The following is a 17,767-nucleotide window of genomic DNA, read 5'->3' as shown; positions in this document are numbered from 1 at the left end:
AATGAAGGTTGGCATAGTGTATAGAATGTTCTCTTGTGCAATCACTGTTTTTAAAAAAATGCTTTGGATGCTACATGCTACAAAGTGAATGGAAAAATCTTGCGAATATGAACCTGCCGCCGTGTTCACCAAAACAGCGATTTCAAAACAAAGTTGCTTCGATTCGGCCGAAAACAAAAGCAAGACAACACACTCAATGTGGCATGAATAGCTCTTGAACAGTTTCCCGTTTGCCTGCTTCCTGACTCATACACAAACACACACAGGAACCATTCACATATAAACAGACCGGACAGTTGCAAAACACGCACGCACGCAAAAATAGACACCATTAGGCAGCAGCGTGGATATTCGGCAGGACTTTGGGAAGAATTAAAAATCTCAATTAGACATATATCACAGGTGTCAAACTCAAGGCCCGGGGGCCAGATCTGGCCCATCACAGCATTTTACGTGGACCGCGAAAGCAGAACAAACATGTCACCTTCAATGATGCTTTCTGAAATGTCTCACAAAATTTGAAATTCTCATATGGGATGAATAAGAGAGATATTGGAAGCATGTTCTTGTTACCGAACCCTTCATGATAGTAACTTAAACCATCATTAAATCAACAGTTATTCTTGACTTCTTTTTGTGGTTTCAGCCATAACAGCCCTCCAAGGGAAACGGGAACTAAAATGTGTCCCGCGACAAAAATTTGTTTGACACCCCTGATGTATATTTTTAGAAAACAAAATCACACGTTATGTACTCTTTGCAATTAAGAAAAAAAAACAACAACAAAAAAAAACCTAGGGCAATAGTCCAGGGGAGAGGTAACAAGGAGGGAGGTGATTAAATGTAAATATGTCTAATGGTCCTGTGTCTGCCAGGCTCTTAAGATAAATGCCTGATATATGCGGCATCCAAGCGACACATTATTGCAGATACTGAAATGATTCACTGAAATGATTCAATTTACTTATTTTGCATTAAATCCCTCTGATCAAGTTTGCTCACTGGCCAAGAAACCGCAGCTCGGGAAAGGCAGTATAAATGCTGTTTTCGTTCCGTCATTCTTCATATTTCAACAGACTTCCCAAAACGCATCCACTCCTGCTTACGGTGTCTCTCTTCCTGCACTGTGTCATTTCCTGTAAAACTAAATATCATATTCACATCGACTTCCTCTCTTGTACCTTCCAGGTGTTGTGATGCCAAGTTTGCCAGAGTCGGCCTCTGCATAAATCTCCTGTTTGTGTGCTTGCTCAAATCGCTGTTGGCCAGGGCACAAAAGCTCTCCTGACAATGCCTCTTCCATTCAGAACACAGATGGTACAACCTGTAGGTTTTTTCATGGACTGGAAATGCTTCACTGTCCACCCTAACTGGGCTAAGACACACACACACACACACACACACACACACACACACACACACACACACACACACACACACACACACACACACCACACACAGATAGAGGGAGGGCAATAAATTGAATCCAGTACAATACGGCCCCCGCAACGGACGTGGTGGGAGTGATGGCTTATGCCAGAGAAAGTCGCACACCACAGAGTTCAAATGGAGGTAAAGTGGAACAGCGCACACAAGAAAGGCATGCAATGCTATTTTTCAATTAAATGATGACGGGAATTGGATGCTTTTGCTATTTGTCTAAGTCAAACCACTACCTGGGAAAAAAAATGATTTATGTAATTGTCATAAATGAAAGGCTTTTCAACATTGTCAGCGGAGGATTAAGACCATTATTACATTTTTTTTTAAAGAGAGGATTTATTGCATAGCAAGGTTGAACTTGTTACCAATGTAATAAATATGCTTCAATATAAAATAAAAACACTACAGGCAAATCCTGGTACTCCATAACCGTGCCTGCATGCGCTTTTAACCTCACAACCTTTACCTTTCTTTCCAACGGGGGTCTCTTTTTCAGCGGAGTGAGCACTAACGCAAAGATGGAGTGGATGAGTCCCGACGGGAAAAGCCACTTTCCGCAACATTTTACCCAATTTGCATTGCTTCTGGCTTCATCGTTCTCCCCGAGGAGGGGCAACGTAGTCGCAGTGTATATCTGGATATGAATGTATTTGTCTCATACGGATGTCTACACTAAGGGGAACACAAAACAATGTGTGTCAGTTAGATCAGCACAAGAAACGGCTGTTTTTGTAAATTATGGGCGTCAGATACAGGCACGTGTATTCATCTATCCAGCTATTCAGTCATAAGAGGCTATGACCACAAATATCGTATTTTCCGCACTATAAGGCGCACCTAAACGCATTCCATTTTCTCAAAAGCCAACGGTGCACCTTATAATCCGATGTGCCTTAAATATGTATCAATATTCTGATTTCTTGGACGTAGTATTTTAAAAATGACCTTCTGTAAAGCGCTTTGTTTCAGCTTCAGCGGTTATGAAAGCGCTATATAACTACTGCTGTATTGTATTGTATTCCCTTTTGTGTAGCTCCATCTCGTGGATGCATCTGCCACTAATGTAGCTTCTATCAATGCGCCTTATAATGCGGTGCACCCCACTGATGAAAACAGATTTAAAATAGGCCATTTACTGAAGGTGCGCCTTATAATCCGAAGCACCTTATACTACGGAAAATACGGTACATACTGTAGGTATTCTTGAAAGAAAAAAATTAATAGCTATCAACACACAGGGGTCAACACTCAAATTAAATCAAATTTTCAAGACGTCAACTACATGCCAAGGCAACAGGAGGCACGATAACCATGAGGCCATTTTAGCTAGCAAGCCAAAAGGTTATAGAAAGTCACTCAAGGACGCAGTTTTCTACATTGGTCGATACTACAGGAGGATGAAACCGTTAATGAGCGCTAAACAGTTTTGTTTGTTGCTTGAACGTAAAAGTGGTTTGAACGCATTCATTAAGTTGTTTGAGCGTACTGCAAAGTAATTCACGTGTATTGATAAAGTCGCTCAAACGTATTGGTAAAATGTAGGCTAATTGCTAAGAACATTATTAACATATAAATGGGCTATGTCGGTCAGACGTACTGCAAAGCCGTTAGAATGTGCTGATTGAATATTAAATTTTTGACCCTATGATGCCACGGGGTATTGACAGGACGAAGCGCACCAACAATGAAACGCTGTCAATACCCCAGGGCATTATGAGGAAAAAAATGTAATGTTCAATCAATACATTCTAACCGCTTTGCAGTACGTCCGACCGACATAGCCCATTTCACTCCACATTGGAAGCTCCACGTTTCCGTTGGTGGAGTTGGTATAAAAATAAAAATGGGTCATAATAATATGTTAACGTTTTTTAATTACTTTTTGCAGCTGCGTGCGAATGCAGTCGGCTGCATCCGAAACAAAAGATGAACCTTCACACGGTGAAACGAAAATAAGGCGAGATTGACTTCCACAGGGAAAAAATAAATAAATAAATCTCTGAAATAAAAACATTAACGCGGAGCAGCCTCGACTATAAATGACTGAAACGGATATGCATAGGATGTGAACTAGCATGTAAATAGTGAACAGGTGAGGTTTCCTCACGTCAGAACCTGCTCCCTGCGGCTTTTGACTCTCTGGAGGACCCAGAATGTTTTTTGAATTGCCACACACAAGGGAGAGAATGACGCAGGACCAATGCATTAGAGAAATGATGCAACAAGAAGAGCAGCAATCAGTCTGATTAAGTGTGTGCGTGTGTGTGTGTGTGTGTGTGTGTGTGTGTGTGTGTGTGTGTGTGTGTGTGTGTGTGTGTGTGTGTGTGTGTGTGTGTGTGTTGCCATCTCTTACTTTATCCAGTGTACCGCCGAGCTTTGATGCTTTGCTTTGACTGCACTTTCGAGGTTTGACACGAAATCGCCGGGTTAGGTCAATGCGGGAACACGCAAGAGTGATAAAAATAACGCAGTCAGTCAATCAATCAAGTGCCCGGAGATTGTGGACGGATGACGGTTTCTGATCGCACACCATTCCAGAATGTGGCATAAAGGGAACACGCAAAACGGTGTCGAGGTTTGAAAGAGAATTTACAATCAAATTTGTAGTGAGTCTGAGACGAGAGACTTCGTAAATAACTGACCGGGTCAGCTTTACGGGTATTTGGAAGCGGTTATTTGTTGTTTGCCGATACACGGGCAAAGTGGAGAACCAAGCGCAACTATTTCAAGTGTATTTGCGGTGTGTGGCCTCAAGACAAAATAAACCACCTTTTCAAATCAATCCACATTACTTTGAACAATAAGTCTCATTTGATCTTTACTCTGCAGTCCTCAGGGTCACTAACGATTACAAGCGCACCTCTTTATCAGAAGGTCCAATCGAAAGCTAATTTCCCTTAAAGCCAGCCTCTAAACTCTAATCACCTAGAGGAACAAACAAACAACAGCCTGCAGCTCCCGAGTGCTACCTTGTCTCAGATTAACTCACCTAAGGCCCATTTCAGCTTCCCTTAATAGCTCTGTGCCTACAATATGCTCATTAAACTCATGTGTATGTTATGTGTGTGTGTGTGTGGGGGGGGGGGGGGGGGGTGCGAGGTCAGAGTGATATGCAAAAAAGAAAGAAAGCAGGAAAGAAAGGCCCGATCTAACATCATAATCCGTGATTCCAATTAACAGTGTACAATTGGGCAAACGGATTGTCAGGGAGACAGACTGATGATGTTTCATGTACCAGTAATTAGAAACTTTAACACACGGAACAAAAACAAAACAGACGAGTACTGCAGCTTACAGTAGGTGTGGACCTTTTTCGACTTATGTCCGACTGTAGCAGAACACACGGCACCATATTGCGCCGGGCCCGTAAACTGCCACATGCCGAGACACACCTTGAATGAACGCGACAAAGCCGCAACCCTACACCCAAGCTTACAGTGAGAACCGTGATAAAATGGAGGAAAAAAAAAGACACACACCCGTGTCAGAACTTGAGAAAACTTCTAAGGACCACAAGATGCTACCCTTCCCGAGACGGACTCCCTCCAAGTCATTTCATTGTCAGGGAATTGAATCGATCGCAACCCGCAGTCTGGCACGACCATCGCGTCGGGTCCACGGTGGGCCTGAAACTTGCCATGTCACTGGGAACGCAATGAAAACCGAGGCGGCTATATGTTTTACAACCACACCGACCCCGTTTTTAACGAGACCATACAGCACAGTTAACATCCACAAAGAACTTGAAATCGCCTTTGCTGTGACGGAACGTTTCTGTCACACGACCGGGACATCATCCGCCTTCAAATGCAGCCTCTAACGGAACTGTAGGATTACTTAGGATCCAGTTACAGTGTGACACAATTGGATGAGTGTGCTTGCAACAGCGCCCATCGGTGCAAAAAGGACTTTATGTGCCGGCTTCTTTCCGTAACTCGGACACACTTCATTCACAGCAGCAGCCTTGACCCTGGTGCCTCCTCTGCCCTTCACTGCATCACTAAATGCAGCCATTTGGGCTCCCGTAGGGCCCATGATGGAGCCTCGGTCGCCTCCCAGCCACATTCATACCACTGAGTCTGTAATGAAACTATGGATTTTCCATCAGAGTCCCGACACTAACTGCCTGTTTGCCGTGCATGCAGTCGCCGTTGCACTATTCTGTACTGTATACGGAGAGGCGATTTCAACAGTCCTTCTGTAATTGGTTTCACATCCCTCTGCCAGTGGCAATGGTTTGTCAGCTTGATAGCAATAACCATATACCACATATTGATTTGCAGTCAAGCCGGAGACATCTTTTGAAAAAAAAAATGTTTACGGTAAGATCCACACCCACAGGAAAATCTCAGTCACCGGTGAATGATATTGACCAGCATATGAATCGTTACTGAAACCTTTACATTTTATCAACTTACAAGGAATATTCTCACGGAGGCGCCCGTATCGTGGCCGTAATTATTAGCGGCAATCAAAGAAGCGCAGAGGGTGAACTGGATCCTGTTCACAAACGCCGCGTTGTGCATGGATGAGCACAATGACGGAGCTCATCTGCGAGCACACAAACACCGAGACGGAACGAACATGCCAAGGGACTTAATGAGCGAGTGTGCCGTCTCTGCAGTTTCATCTCCGCGCTGTCTCCTGCTCTCCTCCCCGCCCCCCACCACCGACTCACACACATGCGCACATGGGGCGGTAAACATGACCTACAAGCCCACTTACTTCCCACCCCAGCTGAAACTCTACTCCGAGAACTGTTCCAGGAGTAACTTCAACCCAGTAACGTTTCGGATCAGTCTTCACGTTGTCACGGCGCGCCAATCCCCCTGCCTGCACCGCAAACATCAATGGTCTTCTCACTCCTTGTTCCTCTTCCTCACTATCTGTATCTATGGCTGCCCTGACGACTGTTGCCATAGCAACCGAGGAGCAGGCCCGCCACAAGGGATTTGGAGGCAACTTGGAGTAAAGATCCCGATGTTATTGGAGGCTTATTACTGGGTGCGTGCTTGGGGCGTGACTTGTGTTTGCTGCGTTCGGACACGTTGCGCCTCTTCTGCACACGACCACGGAGGCGGGTCTCACACAGTGGCGCAGTCCTCATCACGGCATACGGACAAATCCAATTTCGTGGCCACGTCGAGAGGCGCACATCCAACGTGGCAGTTACTTAAAGTTAACACTAAATAAGCAACCAGTTTCTTAAATTACAGCAAATTGAGAAAAGAGGAGGCAAAGCCAGCACCCTCATCACTTTGCGCCCCATATTAGATGCGCATATACACACCATCTGTGCTGGTCCTATCCATTCCAAGGTTATCAGTAATCCAATAGGTTTTGCTGAAAGCGGGCATGTTTCCAGAGACGCAGCCAATATCCTGTAAGCGGAAACATCCGGAAGGAATCGCGTCTAAGTGACACGACGTATGCTCTTTTCCTGTCCATCGATGTGACAGGATGAAATGTTTCCTGCTAGCCACGATTATTTCTTTCATTTGTTCCACTCGTTTCTTGCTGGTGCTGATGATAAACGGATGATTGATTGGTGTGAACCGCCGCATTAAAACCCAGTCGAGTACGGTTTGGCAGAAATGAGTCACTTAATAGCACGCAGTGAAACTTTAAAAGTCATGCACGACCCATCGTCAAAGGTTACGCGCGATCCACTGTCAACATTGTGAACTATCAAGTCGTTCTAATTCCCAATATTTTCCCCCTGACTGAAAACGGAAAGGCAATCAAATTAATTCATTGCATCCATCATAAAACCTCCATTACCTGCACAGGCAAACCTCAGTAGTTCTGCTGTGTTTGTATTAGAAATGAATTTTACAGATGGTAAACAAATAGCACATTTTAATACAAAAAATGCAAATGTGCTTACCGAAATGCAGAGATGAGTAAGAAAATGGTCCGCAAAACAAATACCTGCGCTGCAGGCACGGTGCTTTCTCAAAATTGGGCACACAGACCCATAAAGGCGCGTATCAAATTTGAAGAAAGTGGGTCTGGTGTTATTTCTAGGCCACTAGTTCGCTGCCAGTGACCCACAAATTGGCAGCACAAGGCTGCTACGGGTGATAACACATCGTTGAGAGGCCTTGGGCTGAAGCTTGGAGCAATCACACACTGAGCATTCGGCTTTGAACCGCCCAGGCGCACACAGTGTTACAGATGGGTTGCAGATTTAAGATGGGAAAGAAATGGTGGCCAGATTATTAGCACGGATTAAGTTCGAGACTCACCTTGCAAGTCAAACTCTCTACGCGCAAGTCGATATGACGTGTTATCGCATCGGTGCGCGTATGGCAGGCCTGTTCTCATGTTGCCTCCCCGTTTGTCCCATTGTGTGCGCCTATGTACTTGCTGTCATTAATGAGAGTTGCGCGTGCGTATGTGTGCGCGCGCTTGTGTAGCCTCTCTCTTGGGACGCCGTTTGCAGTGCTTTAATTAGCTTAATCCACCGGCAACACACGGATGGGGGAGCTGTGAATGAGAGGGGTTTGATGATCGTTGGAAGACGAGGTGACTGAGGATACGGCGGAGGAGAATCTCTCTCCTTCCACCATTTGTTTCTCCCCGAACACAGCGCGCACATACAGACGCGCGCGCACAAAGCAAGCCTCAGTCTTGGCAGCGTCAGAAGTTGGCCGGGCCATTGTGAAACCTGCGGGGAGGTGGAAACTGTTTCTGAAATGACCACATGTGCTGCAGGAGGCCAGCTAAACCATTTCCAGGGAGACTTTTGCATTCACAGCGAAGCCAACCTAAACGACCAATTAAATATAATAGCGAGGGCTTGATCGGTGGACGCCAATTTAGGGTGACAAACAATTAATGCTATGGAGAATACATGGAGAAAGCTATGAATGTGGAAAAGGAGGAGAAAGACGCTCTCAAAGCTGTAACGTAAGGTGGACGGGGGGGGGGGGGGGGCGGCGGAGAGGAGGTGGGGGCAGGGGTAGAAAAATGGGAAGAAAGTTGATGCAAAAATACTATTCTTGGGAAAAGATACAATCAGCTCAGTCATTCAGATAATGACTATTTCCACGGAGGAAAGTGTGCGGCGGCAAGAAAGTAGACATGCATGTCGATGAATCGAAGAGCTAAACAGGTTCTGGGTCAGACATGAGAAGTGAGGAGGGGCGGCAAAAGCAGAAGAGATGAAAGATCGCAAGTTTTAAGCCGATAAATCAAATGAATTCAAATGTGAATGGAGTTGTTTTTTTTTTAATGATGCAATAATTTAATACTTCTTGCAATGAGAACCAAAAAAGTTGAAAAAGGAATAAGAAATGAAAAAAAAAAACACCCTCTGCATGACATTGCCTGAGCGATTTTTAATTACTAACAGCTTAATGGGTGAAAATCACAGCACCACAAAGTCAACTCAAGGCACAAATAATACCATGATCTTTTTTTTCCACCCCCCTCGGTCCACTAATGCTTTCATAAAGCCTTAAGCTGGTGGAAATAATTAGTCGACTTTTAGTTCCAGGACCCCAAAATCTGTGACACAAGGCTACCCTATAGTTGCCCTTTACTGTATTTCAGACTGTCAAAAAGTAGACAGACAAACACAAATGTCTTCCTGGCTGAGCTTGGAACAAAAGCTTGGCGTGACAAACTGGCATGCTGGAAAACGTACGGGGCTCTCATATTTTACATCACCTCCTGTCCTTTAAATCATTCGTCGTAGCTCTGCAGTAATGCACTACACCAAGCTGGAGAACCGTTTTTAGCACAAACATACTCCATCTCTGGAAGCCGCTACCTTGATTGAGATAATAAGCAAGTCGTCCAGTCAACCCTAAATATGTTTTTCTGGGTGCAAATTTTGGGGTAAACTATTTATTTCCCAGTGTGGCCAGCAAAGGAGACGAGAAGGGAGTTTTGGGTGTGAGCAAACATTTGGAGCTTTGAGCACGTGTGGTTCGAGGACGTGGTCTTCCGTCTAAAATGCGCAGAAGAATGTGAGGGTGGACTGTTACGTCGGAGGGAGAAGTGGTGGAATTATAGTTATTGTGGAGTAATGCGTGCTATGTGGTCGGTTTAAGGCTATATATTCGCTGTTGGAGGTGTGAGTGTGGGTGGGTGGGTGGGGGTGGGGGGTGGGTTAATGAGTTAAACAGCATGAGACTCAAATTTGATGCGGAGGAATGATGAATGTGTTACCTCATGGGTAATATCCTTCGCACACGCACTGTAACTGCTCTGACCACTGTGGCCTAAACTTGTCCCCAAAGCATGTCATCCGCATGTCGCCACAGTTTAACATTCCAAAACCAAATCCCACCCCACCATGTCATCTGAAGCCTTTTCTATGCCTTAATTTCATACAGAAAATACTTGCTGGCACGGTATACTGAATGTATACAAATGCGCATGTATTCCTGAAGGATCGTAATCATCTTGACAACTCTACCCCGGAAGATCTCATCAAAATGATCTCCTGTAAATCTATTAGCCTGGCACTGGCTAATCTGAAAAGCCTGCTTCTGTTGCGGCCCAAAGAGAGTCTGCCTGTTTGCATTCCTCGCACTAGAGTAACTCATTCAATAGCGACATATTTACTGTCATTTACACTCCAAATTTGGTGGAACCGAGAGCAGGAAGCTGTGAGCAAGTGCCGAAAAAGTCTTGGGATCTCATCTGTCCTACCTCGATGCAAATGTCCCACTAAAACCTTGCCCTGTTTGCTAAAAGAAGTTTTAGTGTGTGGTAGTTAAAGGGCCGATGGAGGGTGAGCGGCCAAAGTAGATTCTCTGAAGCCAAAGCATACATGGTGAGCTGCTGGGTTTAATTGCAAGGAAATAAGTGTGCTCGAACATTGAGAAGGTCGAGGGAGAGAGAGAGGGAGAGGGAGAGAGGGAGAGAGGGAGAGAGGGAGAGAGAGAGAGAGAGAGAGAGAGAGAGAGAGAGAGAGAGAGAGAGAGAGAGAGAGAGAGAGAGAGAGAGAGAGAGAGAAAGAGAGCGGGCCAAATGTAATCTCGGCCCACTGTGCTACTTGCGCATGACCCTCTGGACACTGCTCGCGTCCAACTTTCCCACTGTGAATCTTTTGTGCGGTACTGGGGGAACATATTGTCTGGACATGTCATGGTTATATTTGTAGTATGGAATGGCAAATAAGAAATACTGCATCGCTATCTCTCACCGTAACGGTACTGATACGCGCTAGGTGCCGGCAGTGTCCCCGTCTCATCTCAAGTATATGCGCGGCTGCACATTTGATTAGAAACGAGGCTTTTTTTAACCCTAGAGAAGCCATGGGGTCAAATTTGGCCCCTATAAATTCTGGTACTCAAATGCTACCCTTAAATCCCAAAGGGTCAAATTTGGCCCTAATCCTAAATTAGGATTAAAGCATTGAATATTTGAATGAACATATATTTAGGTGTTCAGTGAACATATAGCAGTCATTTAACTCATTCAGTACCAGCCAATTCTAGACCAAGTCTGAAAAGACGTTTAAAGACGTCTTTGGGAGTGAATGAGTAAATGGATAATTCATCATTTTCCAAAGAAGAAAAGGGTTCTTGGGGGTTCTCCAGGGTTAAATATGATGTGAATCTCAGTGATCTCCTCCACGTTTCTGTTGAGACACCAGATCGGAATGACAAGTGAAAACCTGTTTTGATGATGTCCAGTTTTTAATAATGAGCTGCCCGCGGATGCCACGTTCTGACAGTCGAGAATGAAAATATTATCAAAGAAGAGCGATGTCTGATGGCCATGACCTAGAAACATGCTGTCCAGGTCCTTGTTGGGATCAGGCGAGTAGCCCAGCCTGGGTATCCACTCATCTGATCTTCCTTTCAAATTGGATTCTAGCCTGACACATTTATTATTCATCTCCTCTTTTCCAAAAGGTTTTTCTCCGGCTCCTTCTCGCGTGGTCTCTTCATTGTGCCTCATTAACCCTTGAAAGTGGTGAATTACGGCTGGCATTCAAAAGTAGCGAACGGGCGCCGTGCGGGCACATCGAGCAGAAGCGAGTAAAAGTGCAATAACAATGTTTCAGGGAATGAACTGTCCCCATCAATGACACGTAGACGTGGTGCTCTGAAAGGGGTCGCCCGAGTGGACTGGAGGAACTGGTAAAATGGATGTCGATGACTTTTGGGAGCGACGTGAGAAATTTGATAAGGGGACAATTAACTCGCAGCAATTAAGGGAGCCCCCTCAAAGCAAGCGATGTTCATTTTGAAACATAGAACGTCGTAGATGATGAGAAGTCGGTAAGATAAAAGGTAAGCGTTAGTGAAAGCGGTTTAATGAGACTGTGGGGGAGTGGGGTGAATGGCTATCATAGTAGATGATGTGGAATTAAATCTGAAGAGCCTTTCATAATCTCTACCCTTACGGCAAAAGGGTTACACCTAATTATTAATAATGTGTTCAAGGTTAGGGCATCTGATATGTACAGTATATGTAGGTTTTTCTTACATCTACGGCATCTAAGTATGTATGTGCTGGAAGCCTCTGCCGTTAATTGGAGAAAAGGATTATGGGGCCAGGCTATTACTACACGACACCTCCACGCATACAGAACGCTCAACCATTATCAAGAGAGGAATCGGAATCATTGATTACGAGTGAAGCGAGCGGAAAGAGAATATGTGAGCAGCAGATGAAACAGAAAATGAGAGAGCCGAAGCAGGCCGAGAGAGACAATGTTCAGAAGCGGCGTTATTAATTCATAACCGTGGTTACACAAAGGCAATTTCGATGAGAATGGGATTGCCTTTGAGTCACGCATAAACTTACGGTAGTAAACCATCGATATTTGTGTCACACACTTAAAAAGAGTTGGAGAACCTCAAGCCTTACCGTATTAGTCGGTGCATGAATAAAATGCTGAAAACACGAATTAAATAAATGGGGGAAGTGCGCTGTTTAACTCGAACCAGCAGAGGCGCTGTCGATTTAGTCTCAGGAGTACAACAAAAATAGTGGAAATCGCCACCCTTTGAGGATGATCATATGTATGTTTAATTTTGGAGAAAAAAGGCAAATTACCATGTTGTGACGAAACGTTTTTATTTCCTTTTTTTCAAAATGGCACCCTTCTGGCTTTCAGAGAGACGACAAAAAAATTCAAGAAATAAAACTTTCACAGTCAGTCACAATAAAATGCTCTTTGTCAATCACAGACCAGAACAAATTAAGAAAACGGCGTGTCATTTCCTGATCTAAAACAAATTCAGGAGGGTGGCATTTTCATCATAATTTGCCCTTTTTTCTCCAAAACTAAACATTTAAATGATCATCCTTCAGCAGTGGTGATTCCATAATTTCGGCCGGGGCTTGTCAACTGTATTAAGAAGTGTTGTGATTTACAACTCCTGTTGGAATTGAAAAGAAAAAAAAAAGATGACTCCTTTGTGCAATCATTATCTGGAGATGCAAATATAAAAACACACAGAGAGGAATTCCTGAGTCCATCTATGAATAATATATGCTCTGGTGTGGTATGCGCTGCAGCAGCAGAACTGCACCCCCACTGTGTGCCCCTTGGTTAGCCTTTATATAGCGCGCTTTAGAGTAGATAGCCAGCTCGTGACTTCATGTGATTGAGCTGATTTGATTCAAGATTGGATGCCAAGAGACAACTCTTGTGTGAGTGACTCTCACTCCGAGAAAGACTGAGAGAAAGAAGGAAGGAAAAAATAATTGCAACTGAGAGAGAGACGGCGACAGAGCGAGAGACATACTGTCCACGCTTGACTTATCACACTTGCATTATGGCTTAACTGGGCTGTATCTAATAAGAAAATGCCATTAAGACTCTGTGCCGTCAAGAGGAAAAAAGAAATAACTGGAGAAAATGACACATTTTGCCGTTAATTTGGGAACATCCTGATAAGATTGGATGACTGATGGCGCTGTGGGAAGGAGTTAAATTAACTGGAAAAAGATGTACTTAAGCAAAGTGTAAATTATCTGTTTTGTCTTGAGCAGTCAGTCTGAGCTCTATCTGATCCCTTTTCATCGTTCTCCGCATTTCCCGGCGCTTTCATCCGTTCCGTGCGCGAGCGTGCGCGCCCGTATGTGAGCGACCACATGCAGTTGTGTGAACTAATGACCGAGGGCTAACAAACGCCTACACAAAGCCAACCTCTGTGCGGCTGCCCGGGTCAAACAACTCGTGGCTCAGTGGCTCAAGCCAAAAGATGACACATGCACACCCACCCACACATGGGAGTCAACCTCTTCACAGGCCTTTCCATTTGAAATCATGATTTAAAGGGAAAGTCAAGTCAAAAAGGGTCTTTGCGAGAATATGTTCTGCGCGGCCCTACGAGTCTCAACGCGGGATTCTGATTTATATCACGATTGTGGAATAGAAATTAAGCAGTAAAAATCCACCTATTTTCATCCGTGGTGAAAGGAGAGCTTGATTCTTCTTCTCTTTCTTTCATTTACAACTATAACAACAAGGCGTATGTAGGAAAAGTTGATACCATTTTCTTACTGTCCATGTTTTATGTCAGGTGCTCTGTTGTACCATTTTCATTTGATGTCAACTGTTCCACCTGCAGCAGTTGTGAAAGCGCTATATAAATTAAGATGTAAGTATGTATGTATGTATGTATGTATGTCAGGAGGCGGCCATCTTGTCACTTGCCGACGAAAATGATATCAGGTACCTACGGGCTCAGCTTGTGAACGTCAAATGACCAAACCCAGAAAGCAGTTGAGCCGTGATTGGTCGTAACGCCCCCTGAGATGGCTGAAAACAGGTGCATGTTGCCGTTTAATTCATACTCCACAAACACAGACTCGTGGAACACTTTGCCAAGAGTATTTTTGACTTGACTTCCCCTTTAAGCAATTCGCCAAAGACCAAACATAGCATAACATTGCTGTATTAGCAGTCCTCCCGAATAAAGTAGTATCAGTGGAGATGCGGATGGCTGCTGAAGTTGAGGATGAGGAGAGAGGAGCGTTGGCGCAGAGCGCCGATGCGTATTTGGAACCGAGAGTCGCCGCTTAGAATTGAAATGGATTTCCATGGGACAGGAGAAGTGAACCAATCTCTTTTTTCGTCAATGGATGCTACAGCTTCTTGTTGACTTTGAAACTTAGCTTGTAGCCGACGCGTGCACATTTTGAGCATGACGTCTCTGATCCACTGGTTAAAGGACACTTTGATTCTCTCCTCTTTCATCTCAAACTGCTTCAAACAACAAAGCGTGTGATGGAAAAGTGGGTAGGACTGCACGACTGTCCGTGTTTTATGTTATGTGTTGTGTTTATTATTTATGTGTTGTGTTTATTATTTTACTTTATGTTAACTGTTTTGTTAAGCGCTTTGTTACAGCTGCCGCTGTTGTGAAAGCGCTATATAAATCAGCATGTATTGTATTGTATTGTATTGTATTGCGTAATGGGCAAAATTGACTGCAGCCTCCTATTAGTATTAGCTTCCACTGTGCATTTAACATCGCTTAAATTTTGTTGGCTGGGCGTCGAGCGACAAACAACACAAATCCACGTGAAGAAACTCAACCACACACCAGGGAGATTGACAGGTCAGCACAATGTGGCAGTACAACATCAGTCAATTAGACCAGGTTACAAAGGTGACAGCAGTGGCCCCAGCGGGACACGGCAATTTGCTTCACACCGCAATATACACAAGCAATGTGAAACACTTTGAAGTTAACATTAAATTGCAAGTGCTTACCATGTACTGAAATTTGACAGGATGTCAGATACATTTCTGGCCGTCATAGGAGCCTGTCTCTTTCCTTTTCGTGCATTCACGAGAGGAAAACGAGATTGTTGTGTTAAAACAGAACAAGGAAAAAAATTATTGAGCTTTTCAACAGGGCACAGATTGTTGGCTGAAGCTATTTTTTTTCCATCTCGACTTTTCTTCACTTATGTTCAGGTTGGATGCGCAGGGAGGAACCTCAGCACCGACCCAACTGAGCTTGGCGCAACCACTAGGAGCACATAGTGGGCAATGGGATCACCCACCACCTGGCTGACTGGCCACATACACACAGCAGATGGCTCACATTGAACGCCCCCTCACCACCACCAAATAAATGAGCATAGCTAAGCAAGCTAAAATGCAGGGGAACCTCGAGAGTCCGACAAAATCCTTGGCGCTGGTTGACCTCTGTTTGTTTCCAACAGGAACCAGTGAAAATACAATAAAAAGCCGGTAAGCAATATATTTAAGTGGCGTCAGGAACAAGAAAAAAGAAAGCTTGATGACGGATAACAGCGAAGGTGATTAGCATTGAAAACGGGCCTTTTCAAAAAAGGAAAACTAAGGTAGACACGGTCCAGACACAAAACAAAAAGAAACACTTTTTCTCAGCAAAACTACAAGAAAAAAAAGAGCCTGACTGCAAATTTGGCGAGTTCCACTTCAACCAGAAAAATCCCAAATATGCAGAGTTGATCCACTCTTGATCCCTGAACTTGACTCGAAGGTCTTGCATGATGTGGTGCATGAGAGTGGATTTTCGGAAGAAATGCTCTTCGATTTACCTAGTCCATGCATCAACCTCCGAAATTTTATAAAAGGATGATTCCTACAGAAAAATGTCTGTAAAATTCACATTCTATGACCTCCGAGACATTTCTAACGCATTGACTTGAGGTTCAACTCAGTCTTGAATAAAGTACCCAAAAGTGACACTCAAGTCAAAGTACAAATATCATATTTATCGTTTTCTGTATTGAATTTACTTTAAGTATTTCAAGTGGAATGAATCCTTATTGTTATTTTGAGAACTTAAGTGGCCCTAAGAACAAAATAAAAGACGGCAGCTCCGTAGCACCGAGTCCTTTGCCAAGCCAGACATGGCACGATCTGCGACGAAGACGCTTATGTAAGCTCGGACGCTGACAGATGAGCAGACCTGCTGACCAAAGTCGGGCCAAATCGAGCAGTTCCAGATAATGAAGCAGCCAAAAGAAATGGAGACTTTTAATCCGAAATATTAAATGCGGCGTATGGCTGGCCCACCACTGTGTCCTTGACCACGGCAGAATCCGGATGACCGCTGGAATTAGTTAATCACACCGGTGGACACCAACTTCATCACTCCCATCCTTCATTTATTTGCTCGCTTTCTCTCTTTCTACGAGAAAAATTAGAGAAAAGCTATCACAGGTGAAATATATTTTTTTCATAAAAATAAAAATGGGAAAATACATCCACGGATACAACTGTATGGTCCCCCCCCCCCTCCTCCCTGCATTGTGAAGGTAATTGCTTTCCATCAATCACTTCCTGCCCTTTCTCTAAAACTGTGACTGTACTGAACACCAGAAAAATGCCCTCTCGAAGTCTATTCATTCATCCATTTTACAGATATTCTTGCCCCCCGCCGCCCCCTTTCGAGAAGCCTTCAGGCGTGGCTATATAAACACGCAGTGTTCTCCGGGGGAAAGCGTAAAGAACAGGGACCGCCTCTGTGTTTTCTGCATGCACCCCCACAAAACTGTCAGCAGCAAAAAAATAAATAAATAAATAAAATAATATTTTTAAAAACCCACGGCACTATTTTAATGATGCGATCATTCGAATATGACATCGAAACGCAAACTGCAGAACCAAGGCGAACATTTGGTCTTTAATTGATTAAATGTTCGCTCTTGAATATTTTAATGGGGCCTGACAGGCTGGATGAATGTTCCAAACTCCTGCTTTGGGAACCATCGTCTTATTGAACAAAAATAATACTGTCTGGCGGGGGTCTGTGCTACAGCGGAGGTCTTGGACATTACGCATGTCGAGACTGAATCGACGGCGCTTCTGCCGGTGGCAACTAAATCGTCATCAATCAATTACACACCCTGGATAGATTTACTTTATTTTTTATTTTTTGGTCTAGCCCTACTTTCATAAAAACAATATAAAGTTCGAGCTCAATTATCTCTTGTCTGTTTTACTTTCATTCTTCATAAAGTCTCAACTCCGAGGAATCAATAGGAGGGGATTGTCGCGTGAATGCGGGTGTACATCCACAAACACACCTTTTCTAACAAAAATGATGTACACGCACACACACACACACACACACACACACAGACACACACACACACCTATCAAGCAGAGACGCACAATCACATTGAAGGAGGCCGCAACAATAGCCAAGTGAAGACAGTGAATAGCTGTCATTTTGACAAATGTGCCACACTAAATCACAGTCCTACATGCATTGTGTTCTCCTCCCCTCCGTCCGTCCCGAACACCACATGGCAAACGCCGACATGCACAGTGTGAGTGGCAAACGGTACGTGCATATGCAAATACGCATTCAAAAAGTCCTCCGACAAACTAGGTTGCATA

The 17,767-nt window shown here is 44.1% G+C and overlaps 1 protein-coding gene across 6 annotated transcripts in view; it reads right to left on the bottom strand.

The window, feature by feature from the left end:
* plxna1b (plexin A1b) overlaps positions 1–17,767 on the bottom strand; it is a 178,254-nt gene that overhangs the window by 99,361 nt on the left and 61,126 nt on the right. The window lies entirely within an intron of this gene.

This window comes from Hippocampus guttulatus, chromosome 8, assembly GCF_054856545.1.
Source record: "Hippocampus guttulatus isolate MCC_2025c chromosome 8, RoL_Hgut_1.0, whole genome shotgun sequence".
Lineage (NCBI taxonomy): Eukaryota > Metazoa > Chordata > Actinopteri > Syngnathiformes > Syngnathidae > Hippocampus > Hippocampus guttulatus.
Note: the sequence above shows the minus strand (reverse complement) of the source record. Positions and strands in the feature narration are given on the sequence as shown.